This window comes from Rhinopithecus bieti, unplaced genomic scaffold, assembly GCF_001698545.2.
Source record: "Rhinopithecus bieti isolate Rb0 unplaced genomic scaffold, ASM169854v2 scaffold_54, whole genome shotgun sequence".
In the NCBI taxonomy this organism is placed as follows: Eukaryota; Metazoa; Chordata; class Mammalia; order Primates; family Cercopithecidae; genus Rhinopithecus; species Rhinopithecus bieti.
In genome coordinates, this window is record NW_016803233.1 from 1124218 (window position 1) to 1146881 (window position 22664).

The window sequence follows — 22664 nt, forward strand, 5'->3', positions numbered from 1 at the left end:
CCACACCTGGCTAGTTTTTGTATTTTTAGTAGAGACGGGGTTTCACCGTGTTAGCCAGGATGGTCTCGATCTCCTGACCTCGTGATCCGCCCGTCTCGGCCTCCCAAAGTGCTGGGATTACAGGCTTGAGCCACCGCGCCTGGCCTATTATCTTTATTAGAGGTGATTTGAGTTGGAATTTCTACGATTTCCACAAGAAGATCCTGGGGTAATACACTAGAATATTGAGCAACATCAAGGCTTTAACACTAGCAGTTGTAAAGTAATTAAAATTGGGGATGCCTTTGAGAAGGATTACAAAAAGATGTGGTAGATGAAGGAGAGAAGAGTAAGGCAGTAGGATTTGCCAGCTTTAGCTAGATGATTAAGAAGATAGTGCTATCTGTTCTTAATAGAAACAAAGAAGTCAGGAAAATGATTTGGAGTAAGGCAAAGGGGTAGGAGTGAAATCTACTGTAGACATGTTGAGTTGCTACTGATAGCTGGGCATCTAACCTAGTAGTTGAAAATTTGGGACTGAGTCAATGTGGAGAGACCATTTCTACAGTGGGAGGCAATAATTAAAAATGATGTGCCAGTTAAATCATGAAGGGAGAACATGATGAATACGGAAGAAGAATGGGCCATTGGAAGACCCAGGTTTAGGATTCAAGAAGAAAATGTGAAACCAACAAAAATGGTTTCTTGTCCCAGTGCCTTTGCATGTGGGACCTTGATCCCCTGGAATCCACTACTCTTATGTCAGTCACTTCTTTAAGAGAGTTCAGATAGAACTTCTTCTAGCCTATCTTCTCTGCCTGTCCATCTTGTGCACCTGAGGTTGGGCTTCCCAGTGTCTATTTCAGTTTCCCACTGCACTTATCCCATTTTATTGTCACTATATCTCTGAGTCTGCTTCTGCAACAGACTTGGCTAGAATTTGAAACCAAATCTTCCTGATTCTAGAAGGCATGCTTTTCCCACTATGCTTTGCTGTGATGATTTTTAGCCTACCTACAGTAGGACAATTGAAAACACCAATGAGATGATGTATATGAAATTGCTTTGGAAACTATAAATTAACATGTAAGCATAAGCTGACATTACTATTGCAAATCTGTTACTGACTATATATTTGTGTGCGTTTAAGGTGACATTATTGCAAATGTAGATAGTATATGTACACATGTGCATTAACATGTAATATGTAATAAAGTATGTGTATATATACAGATAGAATAACATTAATATTTTATGTCTGTGGAATTATTCTTACATGTTATATTTATGTGGGTGTGAATGTGTGTATATTTATTACAGTACTCAGGAGACAATCAAGTTGTTGGCTTTTAAAATGTACTCTATTAAATGAGAATTTAGACAAAAAAAGAATTTTTCTGATATGTCCTGATACCAGTACTGTAAATACTCAAATTCATAATCTTGAATGTTGATAATAATAGTAATTATTTGCTACACATGAATTTGTGGTCTTTAGCCTACAAAGGATGATCACAAGCACTATTCTATCTGTTCTCACCAAAACACTGTGAGGGTATCTGATTTGTATATTGGGAAGTATTGGCTTTGATGTTTGGCAGACTAGGGCTTCTACTCTGGATCCTGTTTACTTTCTAGCTTGGTTCTTTTGAGCACATTATAATAGTTACATGATTGAGTGTGTTTTCTGTTCATATTCTTTTACATATTGTTTCTAATTTTTCATAGGGACTCCTAAAGGGTAGATATTGTTCCCATTTATGGATGAGAATACTTGTTATTGGAGTAGTTATGTGACTTGGATATTTATTTATTTATTTATATTTTTGAGCTAGAGTCTCGCTCTGTCGCCCAGGCCGGACTGCAGTGGCGTGATCTCGGCTCACTGCAAGCTCTGCCTCCCGAGTTCACACCATTCTCCTGCCTCAGCCTCCCGAGTAGCTGGGACTACAGGCGCCCATCACCACGCCCGGCTAATTTTTTGTATTTTTAGTAGAGATGGGATTTCACTGTGTTAGCCAGGATGGTCTCCATCTCCTGACTTCATGATCTGCCCGCCTTGGCCTCCCAAAGTGCTGGGATTACAGGCATGAGCCACCGCGCCTGGCTGATATTTATTTATTTATTTATTTAGAGATGGAGTCTTGCTCTGTTGCCCAGGGTGGAGTGAAGTGAAGTGATATTGGCTCACTGCAACCTCTGCCTCCTGATTTCAAGCGATTCTTGTGCCTCAGCCTCCTGAGTAGATGGGATTACAGATGCACACCACTACGTCCAGCTAATCTTTGTATTTTTAGTAGAGACAGGGTTTCACCATGTTGGCCAGGCTTGTCTCAAATTCCTGGCCTCAAGTGATCTGCCTGCCTCAGCCTCCCAAAGTTTTGGGATTACAGGTGTGAGCCACCGTGCCTGGCCACTTGAATCTTTTAAAAATGTATTGAGTTATTTTATGGACTAAAATATAATCTACCTTAGTAAGTATTCCATGTACTCTTGGAAAAAAATGTGTATTATGCTTATACAGAGTGGTGGATTCTATAAACGTTAATTTGGTCAAGTTAGTTGACAGTATTGATCAAGTCTTCAGTTTCCTTACCAATCTTCTGTCAATTTGTTTGATTAATTACTGAGTTAGTGATATTGAAATCTCAGACCAAAATTGTCAGTTTTCACATCTCTTTTGGTTTTATCAGCTTTTACTTCATGTATTTTGAAATTCTATTATTAGGTGTATAAACATTCAGAATTGTTATGTTTTCTTGAATTTATCTCTTATTATGAAATGAACATTATTATCTGTGGTAATATTATGTCTTCTGAAGTCTATTTTGTTTGAATTTAATATAGCCAAATGCATCTTTCTTTTTTAGTTTTTTTTTTAAAATTATACTTTAAGCTCTGGGATACATATGCAGAACATGCAGGTTTGTTACATAGGTATACATGTGCCACGGTGGTTTGCTGCACCCATCAACCCGTCATCTACATTAGGTATTTCTACTAATGCTATCCCTCCCCTCGCCCCCTACCTCCCGACAGGCCCTGGTGTGTGATGTTCCCGTCCCTGTGTCCATGAGTTCTCATTGTTCAACTCCCATTTATGAGTGAGAACATGTGGTGTTTTGTTTTCTGTTGCTGTGTTAGTTTGCTGAGAGTGATGGTTTCCAGCTTCATTCATATCCCTGCAAAGGACATGAACTTACATATTATTCCATGGTATGCAAGTGCCACATTTTCTTTATCCAGTCTATTGTTGATGGGCATTTGGGTTGGTTCCAAGTCTTTGCTATTGTGAATAGTGCTGCAATAAACATAGGTGTGCATGTGTCTTTATAGTAGAATGATTTATAATCTTTTGGGCATATACCCAGTAATGGGATTGCTGGGTCAAATGGTATTTCTGGTTCTAGATCCTTGAGGAATCTCCACACTGTCTTCCACAATGGTTGAACTAATTTCACTCCCACCAACAGTGTAAAAGCATTACTATTTCTCCACATCCTGTCCGGCATCTGTTGTTTCCTGACTTTTTAATAATCGCCATTCTACCTGGCGTGAGATGGTAGTATCTAATTGTGGTTTTGATTTGTATTTCTCTAATGACCAGTGATGAGATGATGAGCTTTTTTTCATATGTTTGTTGGCCACATAAATGTCTTATTTTGAGAAGTGTCTGTTCATATCCTTTGCCCACTTTTTGATGTGGTTGTTCGATTTTTTTTTTGTAAATTTGTTTAAATTCCTTGTAGATTCTGTATGTTAGCTCTTTGTCAGATGGATAGATTGCAAAAATTTTCTCCCATTTGGTAGGTTGCCTGTTTACTATACTGATAGTTTCTTTTGCTGTGCCTAAACTCTTTAGTTTAATTAGATCCTATTTGTCAATTTTGGCTTTTTTTTGCCCTTGCTTTTGGTGTTTTAGTCATGAAGTCTTTGTCCATGCATATGTCCTGAATAGTACTGACTATGTTTTCTTCTAGGATTTTTATAGTTTTAGGTCTAACATTTAAGTCTTTAATCCATCTTGAATGAATTTTTGTATAAGGTGTAAGGAAGGAGTCCAGTTTCAGTTTTCTGCATATGGCTAGCCAGTTTTCCCAACACCATTTATTAAATAGGGAATTCTTTCCCTATTGCTTGTTTTTGTCAGGTTTGTCAATGATCAGATTGTTGCAGATGTGTGCCATTATTTCTGAGGCCTCTCTTCTGTTCCACTGGTCTCTCTCTCTATATATTTTGGTACCAGTACTATACTGTTTGGGTTACTGTAGCCTTGTAGTATAGTTTGAAGTCAGGTAGTGTGATGCCTCCAGCTTTGTTCTTTTTTTTTTTTCTTAGGATTGTCTTGTCTATATGGGCTCTTTTTTGGTTCCATATGAAATTTAAAGTAGTTTTTTTCTAATTCTGTGAGGAAAGTCAATGGCAGCTTGATGGAGATAGCATTGAATCTCTAAATTACTTTGGGCAGTATGGCCATTTTCACAATATTAATTCTTCCTATCATGAGCATGGAATGTTTTTCCATTTGTTTGTGTTCTGTCTTATTTCCTTGAGCAGTGGTTTGTAGTTCTCCTTGAAGAGGTCCTTCACATCCCTTGTAAGTTGATATCACCACTGATCCCACAGAAATACAAATGACCATCAGAAAATACTAGGAACATCNCTGGCAAACCAAATCTAGCAGCACATCAAAGAGCTTATCCACCATAATCAAGTCAGCTTCATCCCTGGGATGCAAGGCTGGTTCAACATATGCAAATCAATAAATGTAATCCATCGCATAAACAGAACCAATGACAAAAACCACATGATTATGTCAACAGATGCAGAAAAGGCCTTCAATAAAATTCAACACCCTTTTATGCTAAAAACTCTCAATAAATTTGGTATTGATGGAATGCATCTCAAAATAGTAAGAGTTGTTTATGACCAACCCACAGCCAATCTCAAACCGAATAGGCAAAAGCTGGAAGCATTCCCTTGAATACTGGCACAAGACAGGGATGCCCTCTCTCACCACTCCTCTTCAACATAGTGTTGGAAGTTCTGGCCAGGGCAATCAGGCAAGAGAAAGAAATACAGTGTGTTCAAATAGGAGGAGAGGAAGTCAAGTTGTCTCTGTTTGCAGATGACATGATTGTATATTTAGAAAACCCCATCATCTCAGCCCAAAATCTCCTTAAGTTGATAGGCAACTTCAGCAAAGTCTCAGGATACAAAATCAATGTGCAAAAATCACAAGCATTCCTATACACCAATAACAAACAGAGAGCCAAATCATGCATGAACTCCCATTCACAATTGCTACAAAGATAATGAAATACCAAATGCATCTGTCTTTTGATTGGTATTAATATGTTATATCTTTTCTTACCTTTTTATTTTTAATCTGTCTCTTCATATTTAAAGTACATTTCTTATAGAAAGCATATAGTTGTGTCTTGCTTTTTCCCACATTCTGAAAATCTCTGCCTTTTAATTGGGATATTTAGACCACTTACATTTAATGGGATTCTTGATATGGCATGTTTAAGTCTATCATCTTGCCACTTTTTAAAGAAGTTGGCCATATGTTGTTTCCTTTATCTTGCCTACTTTTGGAATGAGTATTTTAAAAAAAATTCCTTTTTATCTTCTTTGTTGGCTTATTTGCTGTAACTCTGTATTGTTATTTTAGAAGTTGCTTTAGGTTCAAGTAATATTATACTACTTCATGTGCAGTATAAAAAACTTATAATAGCATAATCTATTTTTCTCCTTACAACCTTATGATATTTTTGACATATGTTCTCCTTGTACCTGTGCTATAAAACCTGTACTACATTGTTATTATTTTTGCTTAAACAGATTAGTTTGCCTAAAGACATTTAAATAATAAAAAATCTTATATGTTTACTCATGCAGTTACGACTTCCAGGGCTATTAATTCAATTGTGTAGAGCCACATTTCCATCTGATATCGTATTCCATCTGCCTAAATGATGATGTCTTTTTGTATTTCTTGTAATGCAGCTTTGCTGGTGAATACATTTGTTTTTTTTTTTTTTTCATTGGGAATGATTACTTTATTTTTTTTTTTTTTAGACATTTCTTTCTTTTTTTTTTTTATACTTATATCTATTTTTTTTTTTTTATTCTTTAAGTTCTAGGGTACATGTGCATAACGTGCAGGTTTGTTACATATGTATACTTATGCCATGTTGGTGTGCTGCACCCATCAACTCGTCAGCACCCATCAATTCATCATTTATATCATGTATAACTCCCCAATGCAATCCCTCCCTCCTCCCCCCTCCCCCCGCTTAAATGAGTTTCAAAATCAAACTAAAACAAAGTCAAAACAAAAAACTTTTACAGATATATGAAAACTAAACAAATGTATTCCTGGGCAACCTCTGCTGCTGATACCCAGGAATACATTTGTTTAGTTTTCATATATCTGTAAAAGTTTTTTGTTTTGACTTTGTTTTAGTTTGATTTTGAAACTCATTTAAGCTGGGCATAGAATTCTAGGTTGATAGTTTTTCTTTCAATACTTGTACTCAGGGTTTTGAGATTCTTATTCTGTGGGTTTACAGATTTCATCAAATTTGGACATTTTAGAGAAATATTTCCCCCAATTTTTTTCTGTCTCCTATCACCTCCTTTAAGGACTCTAATTACCCTGTTTGATGCTGGATATTTTTGTGTTCCTATATTATAGAGCCTTGTTCTGGGACACAGTTAAGTTACTTGGAAACAGATTTTTTGAAGTGTTGCTTTTATGTCTTTTTTATAGGCTGGGTCAGAACAGTGTTTAGTCTAGGACTGATCATTTTCCACTACTGAGTTAAGAAGACCCTCTGAGTATTCTATCTACTGCCCAGAAAATCATAAGGCTTTCACATCTAGCTTGGGGAAGAGACACTGTTTATGACCCTGTGTCATAATATTTATATTAATTTAGTGGTTTCTCTGAGAATTACAATATACATACCTAAATGTTCACATTCTATTTAGAGTTAATATTTTAACACTTCAGGTAAAGCATAGATGCCTTACCATCATCCAGGTCGTTTTATCCTTATCCTTGGTGTTATAATTGACATGTATATTATGTCTACTACATTGGAGACCTCCCAGACAATGTTAGAATTTTTGCTTTCAATAGTCGCACATATTTTTAAGAATTTAAGAGAAGAAAATAATCTATTTATGGAGTTATTTACATTAATGCCACTCTTCTTTTAATTCTGAAGTTTTCTTCCTTTTGATATAATTCTTCTTCAGCCTGAAGAACTTCCCTTTTTTTCAAGCAGATCTGCTGGTGACAAATCCTCTCAGCCATCTTTCATCTGAGAATGTCTTTATTTCAGAAGATTTTGGCCATATAATTATAAAATCTGTGTGTTTATTTACTGAAGATTTTTTAATTTAAATTGACTTCTTATTTTGGAGGAAGAAATTTAGACAAAATGAAAATTGAAATCACTACCATAAATGGAAAATCAATATCACTTGCTATAGATAGATGACAACAATAAGATACACAGTGAAAATAAAACATTATTAAAGTCTCTTTTGCCTCCCAGGCACTGGTCATTAAAGAAGCTCTCTTTGTAACAAGTTCCCTTTAAGAAACACTGGTTGGATGAATGGATGGATGGAGGAATGAATGAATGAATAATTAAAAACAGACTATTTCTGTCTTTTTATTCATTGAATAAAGATTTACTAAGCCCGCATTCTGTGATGGGCACTGAACTATCTCTGGAGCTGCAATAATCATGGGACAGACGAGGTTTGGGCTCTCCCAGCACTGGCAACTCAGTGTGAAGGAGTGGATCCAACCTTTACCTGAGAGTGGGCTTTGATGGGTGCAAGCTCGGGTAAGCGGCACACTTGAAAAGATGTAAGATGGAAAGGTTGTGAGAAATGAAGCTCTGTTGCCAATTGCTTCAGGCTGTCACTCCCTGTCTGCAGCATCCTGGGTTTTTCTCCCCTGCAGCTTGACCTCAGCTGAGATGGGTAGTGTTTGCTGCTTCCTGTGATGTTTGGAATCATCTCTTAGTATCATAACTGTCTGCTCCAAACATCTTTACTTAGCGTTTAGTGAGAGCCCGACCTTTTTCCACCCAAGGCCATTAGTTATATCAGTGGGCTCTGTGTGTGCTCTTAGTCAGAATAAATCCCCCCTGAGTCAGGGGCAATAGATCATGGGCTCCATCATTTATGGCCTATAAATTAAAGGGTGGTTGGGAAATCTGGCTTCTGTGCCTGGCCACTCACTCCTTAGATACACAGTGTCACTCTTTTATTGGGGGATGTTGGGGGGAGGCTGTTTGGTCTCCTTCTGAACCCCCTGAAAGACAGTATTTACTGGCTATGGAAATACCTTCACCGCATGTTTATTTCTTTGAGACACTCTGCCTCAAGCTCATTGGATCCTTGTTCTTGTCTCTGTCCGGAGCTGTCTGGGCATTTAATGGCCTTGGGTGGTATGCTCTCCACATTTCCAAGGCTCCTCAGTGACAGCAGAATAGGCTTTTAAAAGTCTCACCACACCCAGAGTGTTTGGGGTTTCATAATGGCAAAGCGTGGCTGTCTTCTGCACTCTGGAGGTTGCATTCCGGAGACAGGGCGTTCCTGCCTTTCCACTGAGGCCACAAGGCTCCATTGATGGCTGGAACTGTCCCCTCCTTGCTCCTTGAGAGCCTCAGCAGCACTCTTGGGGCTCCTGCCTCCCCATGGCCTGTCGCATCACCTTTGAAAACAGACAAATGGCTGTGAAGTTGTAGGTTTCAGGATGGCTTTGCTGTTGTAGGGAGATTGTTCTCAGAGACATCTCTGTCAGGTTCAGCTCTTGGAGCATTGTGCTGTCTCCATATTTGGAACGAAATGCTATCGTGTAAAGCAGTTCTAGCATGTTTCTGTTTAGTCCATAGTGAGCGCATGAGGATCCAGGGAGGAGTGAGGAGCAAAAGTGCGTGAGTCTGTTGCATTCAAGGGATTGCAGAGTTAAAGGAATAGCAAAGATCACTGGTCCCATCGTTTACCAGAGGCCAGCATCCTCACCCCAACATCCCTGACAGGTGCACATCCAGCTTTAGTCTGAATGTGCTGTACCCTGCCTGGATCCCAGCCTTGGTGAGCTCTTCACTTAAGGTGGAACCTCTCAGCCTCATCTTTGTCTCCCCTCATGCCAAGCTCTGAGCCTCCCTGCTGTCCCAAGGCAGGAGAGTTTTAAGAAACTCTAGATGGGTCAAATGAAACTTAATTTCAGATCCCACTTGGGTTGCCTGTCTAATATTTATCATCTGTCCAGTTATCTGGTAACTGGGATAAACTTTATCTTGATCCCAGCCACCTATCTCTCCCTTAGTCTCTGTGCCCAAGCCCTTGTTTTCATAACATATCTACGTCTCAGCCCTGCATTGCCCTCATGGGATCTTCCTCCCCAGGATTTATAGCCTTGTCCTGGAGTTGCAGCCCAATGATTCGGGTCTTGCTGGCTGATGATGGAACTCCTAGATATAGACTTGTGTAGAGTACCACTTGCCCCTGTTTTCTTGCTGCTTTGTATTCCTGTGACTGCTGGCAACCCTGAACTAGAATCCATCATTAGGAAATAGGCCTAGCACCAGAACTGGACTGCTGAGTTAGATGCTTTTCCAGGAATTGTAGCTTGGCCCATGCACGAAATGTTTAATTTCAAGTCCCAGACCATCCTGGACCATCCATCAGTCTGTATCATCTAACTGCAGCTAATCATGATATTCCTGTATGCCTATTGAAAAATAAACCTCCTAAGGTAGAAATGTATTCAATGATAAAATATGCCATGTATTGAATAAGTACTACTACATGTTAGACACTTTGCTATGCATTTTTGTGTGCATTATATCCCCAAAGCCTATGAACTAGGTGTTATTATTCTTAATTAATTAAGTTGTTTATTTTTTGAGACAGGATCTTGCTATGGTGCCCAGGCAGGCCTCACACTCCTGGGCTCAAGTGATCCTTGTGCCTCAGCCTCCCAAGTAGCTGGTACTATGGATGTGTGCCATCATGCCAGGCCCTTTGCCCTTTTATTATTATTTCTAGTAGCATGCAGTGACTCTTCAGAGCACAGGCACTATAACTGGACTACCTGGATCGAAATTCCAATTGTGCCTCTTTTTAGTTGGGTACCTCGGATAAGCTGCTTGGTCTCTTTGGTTTTTAGTTATCTCATTCATAAAATGAGGTTAACTAATGATCACTTCAAATGGTAGTATGAGGACTGAATCAGTTGATGCATTTAAAATATTTAGAACAGGGCCTAGTGGCCCAGAGATGTCAAGTAACTTGCCCAGCACACACAGTAAGTGGCACAGCTGGGACTTGCTGGAAGGACCCTTTGGTCTCTCCCTTTATATCTCATTGTGCCCCCTCATCAGCCTTGAAACCCCTGGGTTTGGGCTGGGTCACCCCTTAGATGGTAATTCTTCGCAACAGTCAGCTTTGCTTTCCTTGGTCTTCAACTAGTCACACTTCATGTGTAAAGACCATGTTATTAATCTGCTTATCAAGAAAAAAACAGTCTCTGTGTTGTCCTAGCTAAGAGAATGGAACTGACTTTTGGAATACCGGGATCTGGTAGGAGGATCTGCCACTTTCCAGATGAGTGATTTTTGGTAAATCAACAAATCTCTTCCACCTTCAGTTTTCCCATCTGTAAAAGAAAGAGAATAAACTCTACCTTGCAAGCCTGCCGTGAATTCAATTAGATGATATGGATAAGAGAGTGGATGTGAAGTAATTTTGTTAATATCAGTTTTCTCATTTGTAAGGTGGCATGATTGTACATGCATGTAAAGATCAAGTGAAAAGTTCATGTGAAGAGCTTAGCATACCACCTGTCACAGAGTAACTACTCAATAAATGCTACTGTCATCAACATCAGCAACACCAGTAAGATGTCCTAATCAAATGTAAACAAATATTTGGTTGTTTTCCTTTGATGAGGGGTTTCAGCAAATGCATCCATCCTACACCTTCCCCTCCTGGACAAGATGGTCCAGGAGGAATGCATGAATCTGCAAGACGGTTGCCCAGCATTAGGGCATGTAATATGGCTGTGAAGCAGATTTTCTGTCTGCCTGCAGATAACTAGTCTCTAGGGGACTTCAAACCTGTGACCCTGTCTTCATTAGCCATGTGAACTTGCTGGCCTCGTCTGCCCTTGGTAATAATTCCTGCCAGGTCACAAAGAATATCTTTCCCCCATGAGCCTTGGGTTAATAGCAACCTTTGACCCTATTCACTTAAAAGGTAATAAGCAACAGAAGCATTCATTCATCCAGCAAACATTTATCAAGGGACATTCTTGAGTTTCTTAGTTCATCATGACTCAGTGTGCCTGCCGCTGACTCTTTCAGGCTGTCACATTCTTCCCAAGATAAGAACAAAGTCAGGTATTTGAATTTTCCTTGTATTTGGTCCATTCATCACCTTTACTCTTCTCTCCACACCCAGTCGAATCAGGAACTCACATTAAAAGGGCTTTGAGTTGATGACTCTGAAAAAGCCCAGGACCCTGATTCCCCTTCCTTTATGATCCCATTAGCAGGCTGATGGTGACGACCATGTGAACACACCAAACACAAGAAAGTATCACTGACAAATGCAGAACACATGTTGGCCGGTGCAAGGATGTGGCATTTCCTTTATGCCGGCAGGTCTACTTAATTCAGTTCAGTCCAGCAAGTTTTGGGTACGTGCCCATTTGCTCATTCATTCAATAATTCATTCATTCATCAAAATTTGAGTGTCGTATACAAACACTGTACTGTGCTGCATGCTAGATTGGAAACAAAAGAAATCTATAATGCTCACCCTGCTGGCATTCTAGTGGAAGATACTGTTTGCATTCGCAAAGCACCCAGAAAAAAATACATGCATGAGGAGAAGAAAAAAATAATATTTACTTCATTTATCATGTATGCTTGCCTTCATTCATTCATTCAATTTGTTAATTACCAACTGTGTGTCATGCACAATGCTAAATGCTGGTCCCCAGAGATGAACAACAAAGACATAATTTCTGCCATCACAGAAACTTGGAAGACCACCTTAGATGAGATGATCAAAGAACACCACAATAAAGCTGAGACCTGTATGGTGAGAAAGAACTAGCTTTGCCACCAGTGGTGAAAGATCATTTCAGACAGAGGGAAGAACTTACATGAAGCCTTATTATAGGAAAGAGATTGACATTTTTGAGAAGACATTTTGAAAACAGACCAGTGGGGTTGGAAAGTAATGATGAAGGGGAAGGATGACAAGAGATGAGGACAGAATGGGGAAGGGCCACATAATGCAGAGAGCCTTGGCAGGCCATGATGGAAGTGTGGAGATATATAGCTATCTCCCTATCTATCTATCATCTATCTATCTATCTATCTATCTATCTATCTATCTATCTATCTATCTATCTATTATCTTTCTATCTATATCTCTATCAACTATCATCTATCTATATCATCTGTCTATCATTTATTATCTATCTATCTATCTATCTATCTATCTATCTATCTATCTATCATCTACCTTTTGAAGTCAAAGAGAAACTTTTTAAAAGAGTTTGAAGCTGAACACTGTCATAATCCAATCTACTGTGTGCTTCTGGTGTGTCAGGAATTGTGCTGAGGACTCTGATGATAAAGTAAACAAACAATACTGAGACTCACCGAGTTTAGAAATTCATCCAATGCCATTCATCGCTTTTTCACGGTAGCAGTCAGCCATCTGAATGTAACCAATTAATGTATGGGATAGATAAAAATTAAAAAAAAAGAAGGGGGAATTCAGTGACAGCTGGAAATAGAAACGCCATAGATGGGATAAGATTTGTTCAGGACCTTCTTGGACACAGAGAGCAGGAATGCTTCTGAACAGGGAGGTAGAATATACAAAATGAAGGGGGATGTGTCAGGAAAAAAAAAAGAGAATACTCCTTTCTTCATGTGTTACCTCGTTTAACCTACACAACATCTCTTTGAGGCAGGTATTATTTCCCCTATTTTCAGATGAGGAAACAGAGGCCCATAAAGTTACCTAGCCAAGGACACCTTGGCACGGTGGCATGGACCATTGTCTAGAGTTGGAAAGGTTTTTAACATCTGGCTGGTGAACCAGAGAGAAAACCAGAGAGTTCACCTACAGCTGAAGAAGACTTGGTACTAGAAGAGGCATTTCAGCTGTTTTGTTTGCTGTTAGTTAAGGATGGCATTCCCAATTTCCATCTGGCAAGGCTTGAATAAAGGCCAGGAGTGGGCCCTGTCCTAGGTCCTGTCCTAGGAGAAAACCCACTTGGCTGCGTGGTCAGTGCCGAATCCATTGCCCCTGACTTCTGTTCCCATGACAACTTTCAGCACTGTGAAAGATAGCCCTTCTGTGGCTAGCAGTGAAATTGCTCAGACCTCAGAGTCCTGGTGAATATGAGAGTGTTGTATTGGCTATTTTTCTCTTTCTGGGTTCTAGGAGGTTCCTTGAGGCTGAGTGTAAGAGGACTGTAACTTCTTTCTTTTGCTTCTCATCCCAAACTCCTCTCTGAGTCCTGCAGGGAGACAGACCCTCATTTGCCATTTTATCTGCAGAGCCTGGGGTGCAGCTCCCATAAGCAACCAATCTCCCCTCTTTACCTGGCCTCACTAACCTGGGGTTTTAGGGCTCTGGACTCAGCATTTCAGTCAGCCTTCAGGAACTGTTCCCTTGGCTGTGAACTCTGGGGCCCCTCTAAGCAGAGATGGCTTTATGAGTTTGTCCATGACTCATTCTGAGCTTAATGCTCTGCTGCCACAGGCTTAAATTCTTAGTCTTTTTATCTTTGAACTTATGTTTTGTAAGTGGAGTCCAATGGGACAATGAAGCACACACTTGAACAGAGGAGAGACGCACAGTGTGAGTGTCCCCAGTACTTCACCATGCCATTCACATTGGGGCATTCATGATGCCCATGAGCACAGTACTCTGGTGGACCCAGGATGTCTGGGAGATCAGCATGATTTAAAGTGCATACAAGACAGGCCATTTGAACTAGAGCTTACTTTGAGTGCAAAAGGAAGGTAATGGCATTCAAAAAAGCATGAATTTTTATTTGTGCTACTTCCTTGTATTAGTCAACCACTTATGCCAAGAATGATGGTTGATGAAAAGCGAAGATAAGTTAAGCCATAGTTTCCTTTCCTTGAAGTCCTTCCTTACTCATCAGTAAACCAAAGGTAGAAAGCATTGGTAGAATATATGTGTGCCAAGAAATGTAATAAAAACATTTGTGCTGTTTCCATTGTTCTGGTAAGAATAGCTTTGTGCTGTTTCCATTGTTCTGGTAAGAATGAAATACAGACTACCAATTTTGAATTATATTATTTTGGTGATTCTGCATTTGAGTTAAATGCTCTTATATTTGCATTTAAAACTGGCATGGCATAATATAAAGATGAACAGTAAAATTAATGGTACTTAGATTTTTTCCTTAGAATGATATTGAGTAACAAATACAAAACTCTCACCATGCCTAACTGAAAAAGGAACCATGAAAGGAAGAAAAAAAGCTTTATATTTTAGTTCCTGTAAGGGCATGTTTTCCCTGCATTTTTTGAACAAGAGGCTCTATATTTTCATTTCCTATTGGGCCCTGCAGATTGTGCAGCCATCCTTGCATTCAGGGCTTATCCAATCAAACAGTTTTTAGCTGCCCGATCAGCACCAGCCACATTACTCATCTGGGCATTTTTTTTTTTTCTATCCAGGCTGAGAATATGGCAGAGCTTGTCTTGGTTCTTTTTATTTAATCACTGCATCCTTCTAGCCACTGGGCATCCAGAGAGAAATAGATGCAACCCCTGCTCTGGAGGAGTTTACAGCACCTTGAGGGGAAATGACAGGTAATGATGCCTGGGGAGCACAGAACGGGGGTACCACCATGTCTGGAGGAGAGAGAACACTTTATTATTAATATCTTCTATTTTCCAGAACCTAGCACAGTGCCTGGTACACAGTGAATGCTCCATAAACGTTTAATAAATGAACAAATGGTGTGATGAACACAAGTGCCCTGTTAACAGCTGAATACTATGGAAATTGTAGGGTGTTCATTAATGGTGGGGGAAATACATGTGGTAGAGAGAAGATGGCTTTCCAAAGGTCAGCTGGAACAGAGCAATGTAGCCTCTCTTCTGTCCTCGTGATTTTTTTTTTTTTTGAGACGGATTCTCACTCTGTCGCCCAGGCTGGAGTGCAGTGGTGGGATCTCGGCTCACTGCAAGCTCCGCCTCCCGGGTTCCCGCCGTTCTCCTACCTCAGTCTCTTGAGTAGCTGAGACTACAGGCATCTGCCACCACACCCGGCTAATTTTTTGTGTTTTTAGTAGAGACGGGGTTTCACCATGTTAGCCAGGATGGTCTCGATCTCCTGACCTCGTGATCCGCCCGTCTTGGCCTCCCAAAGTGCTGGGATTACGGGCGTGAGCCACTGTGCCTGGCCTGTCCTCACGAGTTTTAACTGATCTTTTTCCTCTATGAACTTTTTGGGGAGTTGCTTCTGTACTTGTAGCAAGGGGTTTGCATCTTGAGGATGAGGAATGTTGCCTAAAATCAAATGCCTGCAAGTGATTCCATCATTTCTTCCACAGATATACACTGAGTGCATGCTAAGTGCCTGGCTCCATTTTTGGACTGGGAACGGCAAGTATCTGGGCCAGGAAAGGACTTTGAAGTCATTGAGTTCAGTAGTTCTCACATACAGGCCCTCAAACTGGTGCTGCTCAGTGATGTTTTCACTGCTTTATAGAAGAGTGTGGAAAAGAGAGTGATGTTTAGAAAGCTAAGGTTATGACTTTAAAGCATTTCCTTTCTTCTGAGATCATGTTTTTCCTTTTCTTCCCTTCTGTTAAAACATGTTTTTTTTGGGTTTTTGTTTTTACAGAATGACTGCAATAGTGGATGATAATTGAATTAGTTGTAATATCCATTGTTGGCAAAAAGTTGGCAACCCTCTGTAATCCCTCTGATTTTTTTTTGGTGGAGAAAATTTGTATTGGTCTGAGAAATAGAAAATCTGGAAAGCATCCCCATCATCCAGTTTCAATTCCTCTGCACCTGAGCCCCTCCTCCAGCAGCATCACCTTCCTGAACAGACACTAGGAGTCATCCTTCCAAGGGCAAGGGAATTCCCTTCCTATCTGTAAAAATTATTTTTAAAATTTATTCATGCCAATTACTATTATTTCCCTATAATTTCCAATATCAGGTCACTGTTCATCCATATGAATATACTGACTGATTGATTACCTGATTGACTTTTCAACCAAGTAGAACCAATAAAATTTATTAAGCATGACCTTAGTGCCAAACATCCTACCAGGACCTGGGGGGACAAAGATGAAGATGGCAAAATAGCCCTTCCTATATTTGAAGACAAATTCTATGCCCCCTCTCTTCTATTCCTCCCCTTCACTCCACATTTCTCTGCATCCAATTAACCATCTCTGATCTTCAGCCCTTGATATGGTTTAGCTGTGTCCCCACCCAAATCTCATCTTGAATTGTAGCTCCCATAATCCTCACATGTCATGGGAGGGACCCAGTGGGAGGCAATTTAGTCATGGAGGTGGTTACCCTCATGCTGTTCTCGTGATAGTGAGTGAATTCTCATGAGATCTGATGGTTTTATAAGGAGCTTTTCCCTCTTTTGCTTGGTACTTCTCCTTGCTGCTGCCATGTGAAGAAGACATGTTTGCTTCCCCTTCAGCCATGATTGTAAGTTTCCTGAGGCCTCCCCAGCCATGCTGAACTGTGAGTCAATTAAACCTCTTTCCGTTATAAATTACCCAGTCTCAGGTATGTCTTTATTAGCAGCATGAGAACGAACTAATACAGCCACCTTTCATATAAGAAGGTGTTACTCTTCTACACCATTTGGGTCCATCTCCTTTGAATACCCTTTAGTTTATTTAAATTTCTCTTAAAATAGTTCCTCTGAAATTGAGATATACTGTGTGTGGTCTCATTAGTGGCGATTATACAAGGACTATCACCTCTACTATTATACTTATATATTTCCATTAATGCAGCCTAAAGAACAATTTTTTTTTTGGCAGCTGTAACACATCATTAATTATAATAGTAGTTGATTATATGGTACTTTCTATATGGTAGCCAATGTTCAAAATAAATTACATGTACTAAGTTATTTAATCCTTTCAATAATCTTATGAGTGGGTATTTTTATAGAAGAGGAAACTGAGGCACAGAGAGGCAAATGGTTTAGGCCTGAGTCCTTAGAAGAAGCTATGTCTCACAAATAGACAAAAAGTCTATGGTAAGCAATGAAAGTGCTTGACTTAGACCCTAAAGCCAGGATGAGATTCCCTCAGGTTGGGGGAGTCAAGCAGAATCTGCAGGTTCCATAGCAGTGAAGATTCAGGGAGCTGAATACCAGCCAAGAGCCATAGGAAGGGGTGCTGGTGGTCATCAATACAGATGGGATCTGAGGCAGCCTGGCAAAGGATTCCTGTGACCAAAGCTTGGCCCTGAAGCAGCAGAAACTGTCCAACCTGGAGGGCCTGGGGACCAGGACATGGGCATCTTTGCAGTCCCCTGTGTGGCAGGAGATAATGGCCAAGCTTGCCTCCAAGTGCTTCCACACTGCATAAGACTCCAACCTTGAAGTGACCGTATTAGGGTGCTATTCCAAATGACCAAGGTTGCGGCATTGGGGTTTAACATAGAAATTGCTTGTTTATAGTGTCATATTTGTGTGACACAGGAAAAAAGGAGGGCAGAAGGAAGGGGCAGAAGGAAAAAGGGACAGAGGGAAGGGAGGAGGGAATAAGGCAGGAAGGAGGGAAGGAAGGAAGTAACAGGAGGTGAGGGAGAGGGGAAAAGAATATAAATCTAGCTTCCTCCTTTCGATGCCCCCTTTCTCCTGGTTCCCTCAAGGTAAGCAGTGGCCTCAGCTGTCTTACTGCATGAGTGAGTGAGAACAGGCTGTCCACAGACAGTCACAAGGAGCAAGGAGATCATTAGCTGCAGTGATTTATTGCAGGTCAAAGTGCTGCACTTTTGTGCCAAACACAGAAGCCCTTGAAGCCTCGTGATGAATTAGAAGCCAGATACTGTTAAGGGAGATACTCAGGGCTGGGGAGCAGCAGGGATCACTGGGCAGCTGTTCTCATCTTTGCTGTAGATGACTGGCCAGGCCAACGTTTTTGGGCAGATTCCTTCTTTTTAGGCCTCAGTTTTCCAATCTGTAAAATGAGGGGCTGAGTAAGATGATTTTCTTTTGGGGGGGTATCATTTTTTTCTGCACTAATATTATTCTGTGCTAATTATCATTAGTGAACAACACAACACTCTGATCTTCTACTGCATCTGTGCTCCCTTAGCAGGACCAGCGATGGCAGATCGTGCTGTCCATATCACCTTGCTTCCTCTCATGTCCTTTTCTTTTGAAGCCCACGTTCATCACGGAGCTTCTGAAACACTGGCTCATTTCATGCACTGGGCTCTTGCCTCTCTATTCTTTACAACCAAATTCACCTTGCCTCCTTCTTCCTAGGCAGCTCTGAGAAATGGATTAGAGATCTTTTATTCCATCTCGGAGTATGAAAACCTAACCTCTAGAATTAAGCATATCATAGAGAAAGGCACAGGTTTTCTTCATTTTTCCCCTTTAGCCATAACCTATTTAAGACATTCATTTCGCATTCAAGCTAACACAGCTCTAGCGTGGAGTCGTATGCATGATCCATAGAAAACTTTAAGCTAAGACTGGAAACTTAAAGGAGCATCCTTTTTCCAGAAGGCTAATTTCGGCTTCCATGTCAGATTTCCATCATCGTTGCCATTTGGCCTACTTCCTTTGTAAACTCTGAAAAGCGCTTACTTGCTCAATGTCTCCTTCCTGCTGGACTGCATATGTGTATGACACCTGAGAACTTCTGGAGACCCTAAGACTCTCTCCCCTGCCATGTAGTCTTAGGGGACAAGGAGTCAGCTCAGATGATGGAGTTCTTTGGGGCCAAGGGTGGAGTAGCAGGGCATGGGGTGGGCTAGGGGAAAAGTACCGAGGGATGAGAGGAGAGCTGGGATCCAGAAGGCCAAAACGAAAAATTCACAGGGGCGAGACAAATTCATAAAGGGTCCTCCTGCAGGCAGATCTGTCAGTGTGTATGGCTCGGCTGATGGAATGTAGTCAGGTGACCTGGTAGGCACAAAACCCAAATTTCTGTGCATGGAGGCTGTACCGAGGGGCTATTGAAATGAAGATGCTGGAAGCTGGCCTGGATATCAGGGCAGAAGCAGGGAGTTCTGAGAGCAGAGGGCAGTAGGGCCACATGCTAGTGTTGGTCCCAAAAAAGGGGCTTTAGGACAATCACCTAGAAAAGAAGCAATGCTTTCAAAGTGTGCTCTGGGGACAACCTACCTAAACATATCACCTGGGGATACTTGTTAATCATGCCAATCATCAGGCCCCCTGCCTAGACCTAGGAAGGCGGGATTCCTATGTGTACTAAAGATTCCTATGTGTACTAAAAATTCCTATGTGTACTAAAGATTTGTACTAAAGATTCCTATGTGTACTAAAGATCATCGGCCCCCTGCCTAGACCTAGGAAGGCGGGATTCCTATGTGTACAAAAGATCATAAAGATATGAACCTAGGAGGTTCAGGATAAAATAGGCCTCTTCTAGGTAGTGTAGTTCAGCTCGGTTTAAAGAAAAAATACAGGATAGAACTGAACTTTGGCTCAAGCACAGGCTGTCGTGGAGGGTGTTTCAGTCTTGGCAGAGGCTGGGAAAGAAGGGGCTTTTGACCCTGAAGAGCTCTGGGACTGTCTCAGACAGCATCTGTGAAAGCACATGGCTTAGCGCCTACAACACATCGTAGGTGCTCCAGGAACAGCCGTTCCTTTCTTTCCCTTCTGCCTCCATGTGTGTGCAGGGATGACCCTGGATGCTTGCAAATTGGCCTTGTTTCCAGCTGTCCACAGAGCTGCAGGGGCATTTCTGCAGTCCTTGCCATTAAACATAGCTTCCCCTGAACAGCTGCCCAGCATCCTTGAGCCCCCGCTTCCCCACACTTGTGCAGACGAGCGGCACCCTCTCTCAGCAGACACTCCTGGCCTACTTCCAGGACTCTGTGATGGATACGCCTCTTCCTGAAGCATGGTGCAGCATGGAGAGGTGATTTTGATCCTGCTCCTCAGCTGGGCCCAGCTGTTTCTAGTTTGGGAAGGACCTTTTATTTCCAGCTCTTCATTTGTTCCAGGATAAAACTCAATGTTCACTTCAAGGTTTCTAGACCACCCAGGGTTTCTCAGGCCTTGTTGGAAGAGGCCCTGGAAATGCTTTTGACTCTGGAGGCCATGTTATTGGGTGGGAGAGGGATGGCGTGGGGAGGGCTGCAAGGTTCAGTAGCAGTGGTGGGGCCGGGCCTGGAAAGAGCATGAGCTTTGGAGCTGGGCTGACCTGGTGTGGATCCTGGCTCTGACTAGCTGGTTACCTTGGACACACTGGTCCTTGGACATCAATCCTCATCTACGTTATGAGAATGACATAACCCTCTCCACAGGTTCTTGTGAGGATTAAATGAAATGATGTGCATGCTGGCAGTGTCTTTGCTTTGTTGGTAACCTTTGCAAAGATGGAAAAGTGCACTTCATTACCAGGATGAAAACCATACTATTTCATGACCATGCGCGGAGACAGAGTTCAGAGGAAGGGTGAGAGGGAGCTCTCCTTCTCATGCGGGTATGGACATCCCTGGGGCCCTCTGCCATGAGCTCTTTCCTTTATTCTTTCTCCCCCAGCAGCCCCATGATGCACCTCTCTGCCTCTGCCCACTCTCCACTAAGAGTTCATCCTCTGAGTCCATTGGTTCCATCTTGTTCTACCTTGACACTTAGGCTAGGATGAGAGCCTTAGCTCATGTAAGGCCCTTTTGCAGCTAGAGTTGGGGGCAAAGAGGGAGTAGGAGTAAGGGCATAGTAGGAGAAGACTTTCTCTTGACTAAGTGAAACATCTACATGACAAATTTTATGTTTTTTTTTTTCTTTCTAATATTGATTACCTCCTGTTACTCAATTCTAGTATGTTATTATATTATGCCTGGAAACACTCTCCCAGGAAAAGAAAAGAGGGATAAAAAGACTCCATCCTCTTATACCGGCTGTAGTGCAGTGCCCAGTAGCCATCACAATGGTCATCATTATAGTATTTCCAAGGGCAGGTTAAGATTCTGAACTTGGCTGGGCATGGTGGCTCATGCCTATAATCTTAGCACTTTGAGAGGCTGAGGCAGGTGGATTACTTGAGCCTAGGAGTTTGAGACAAGCCCTGGCAATGTAGTGAGACCCTGTCTCTACAAAAAGTGAGAAAATTAGCTGGGCTTGGTGGCAGATGCCTGTGGTCCCAGTTACTCAGGAGGCTGAGATGGGAGGATCCCTTAAGCCAGGGAGTTCGAGGCTGCAGTGAGTGGTGGCCATGCCACTGCACTCCAGCCTGGGCAACAGAGCAAGACCCTGTCTCCAAAGAAAGAAAGATTCTGAACTTATTTCTCTAATTTACCAATGAGGAGATGGTGAACTGGTGTGCTGATGACAAGGTGGCTTAAAACAAAGAACAGGTGGTCATCCAGGGGGTCTTTGGTTCTCATGAGTCGGGGGTGGGAAGCATGGTTGGGTAGAGCTAAGGTATCAGCAGGACATAGTAACAAACTAAAATATTATCTCTGGCAAATGATAATATAGGATCTAGATTTTCAGTCCCAAACTCAAATAGCAATGAGAAATCAAATCCTTATAAACGGACAGTGGCCTGTGACCACCATTAATCAAAGCTCAGAAAGGCTGGATTCTTAAATAGTCAGCTCTTTGGGGGAAGGAGTGGAAAGCGCCACGTATTTTTAATGGTAAGAGTGATACAACTATTGAGCACCTACTTTTGCAGCCAACACTTGAAATGAGTATGTTTATCTTCCTTTTCAAGATGGAACAAAGAGGCTCAGAGAGGTTAACTAACCTATCTGAAGACACAAAGTAATTTGTAGAAACAGATTTCAAACACCAGGCCCAGTGCTTTTTCAACTCTATCATCCTGCATTTCAAAAGAGATATAGTAAAAGGAAATAAGATTAGTTTCTTATTCACATTTACATTTGATTTGCTGCCACAAACTTTGTGGCTTATAACAACATGAATATCTTCTCTGATAGTTCTGTAGGTCAGAAGCTTGAAATGAATCTTAAGGGGCTAAAATCAAGGTATCTACAGGACTGAATTCCATCTGTAGGCTTCCTTGCCTTTTCCAGCTTCTAGGGGCCACCCACATCCCTTGAATCATAGCCCCACATCACATGACCTTTTCTCCGTCTGCTTCCACTGTCATATCCCTTCTTCTATTTCTGACTCTGATCTGTTTGCCTCTTATAAGGGTCCTTGTGGTTATATTAGATCCACCTGGCTAACCCAGGACACTCTCCTCATGATCCATAACCATATCTGCAGAGTTCTTTTGTCTATATATAAAGTCATATTCACAGATTCCAAGGATTAAGACATGATCATCTTTTGGAGGGGCGTTGTTCAGCCTACCCCAACATGCAAGGACAATTTCAAGTCAGTGCACTCTTCAGGGTAATCTCCTCCCCTTTTAAACTGTA

The 22664-nt window shown here is 41.4% G+C and overlaps 1 pseudogene; it reads right to left on the reverse strand.

The window, feature by feature from the left end:
- The window catches only part of LOC108528588 (peptide chain release factor 1-like, mitochondrial), a 19580-nt pseudogene extending 11636 nt beyond the window's left edge, over positions 1-7944 (reverse strand).
- Positions 7945-22664: the final 14720 nt, after the last annotated feature.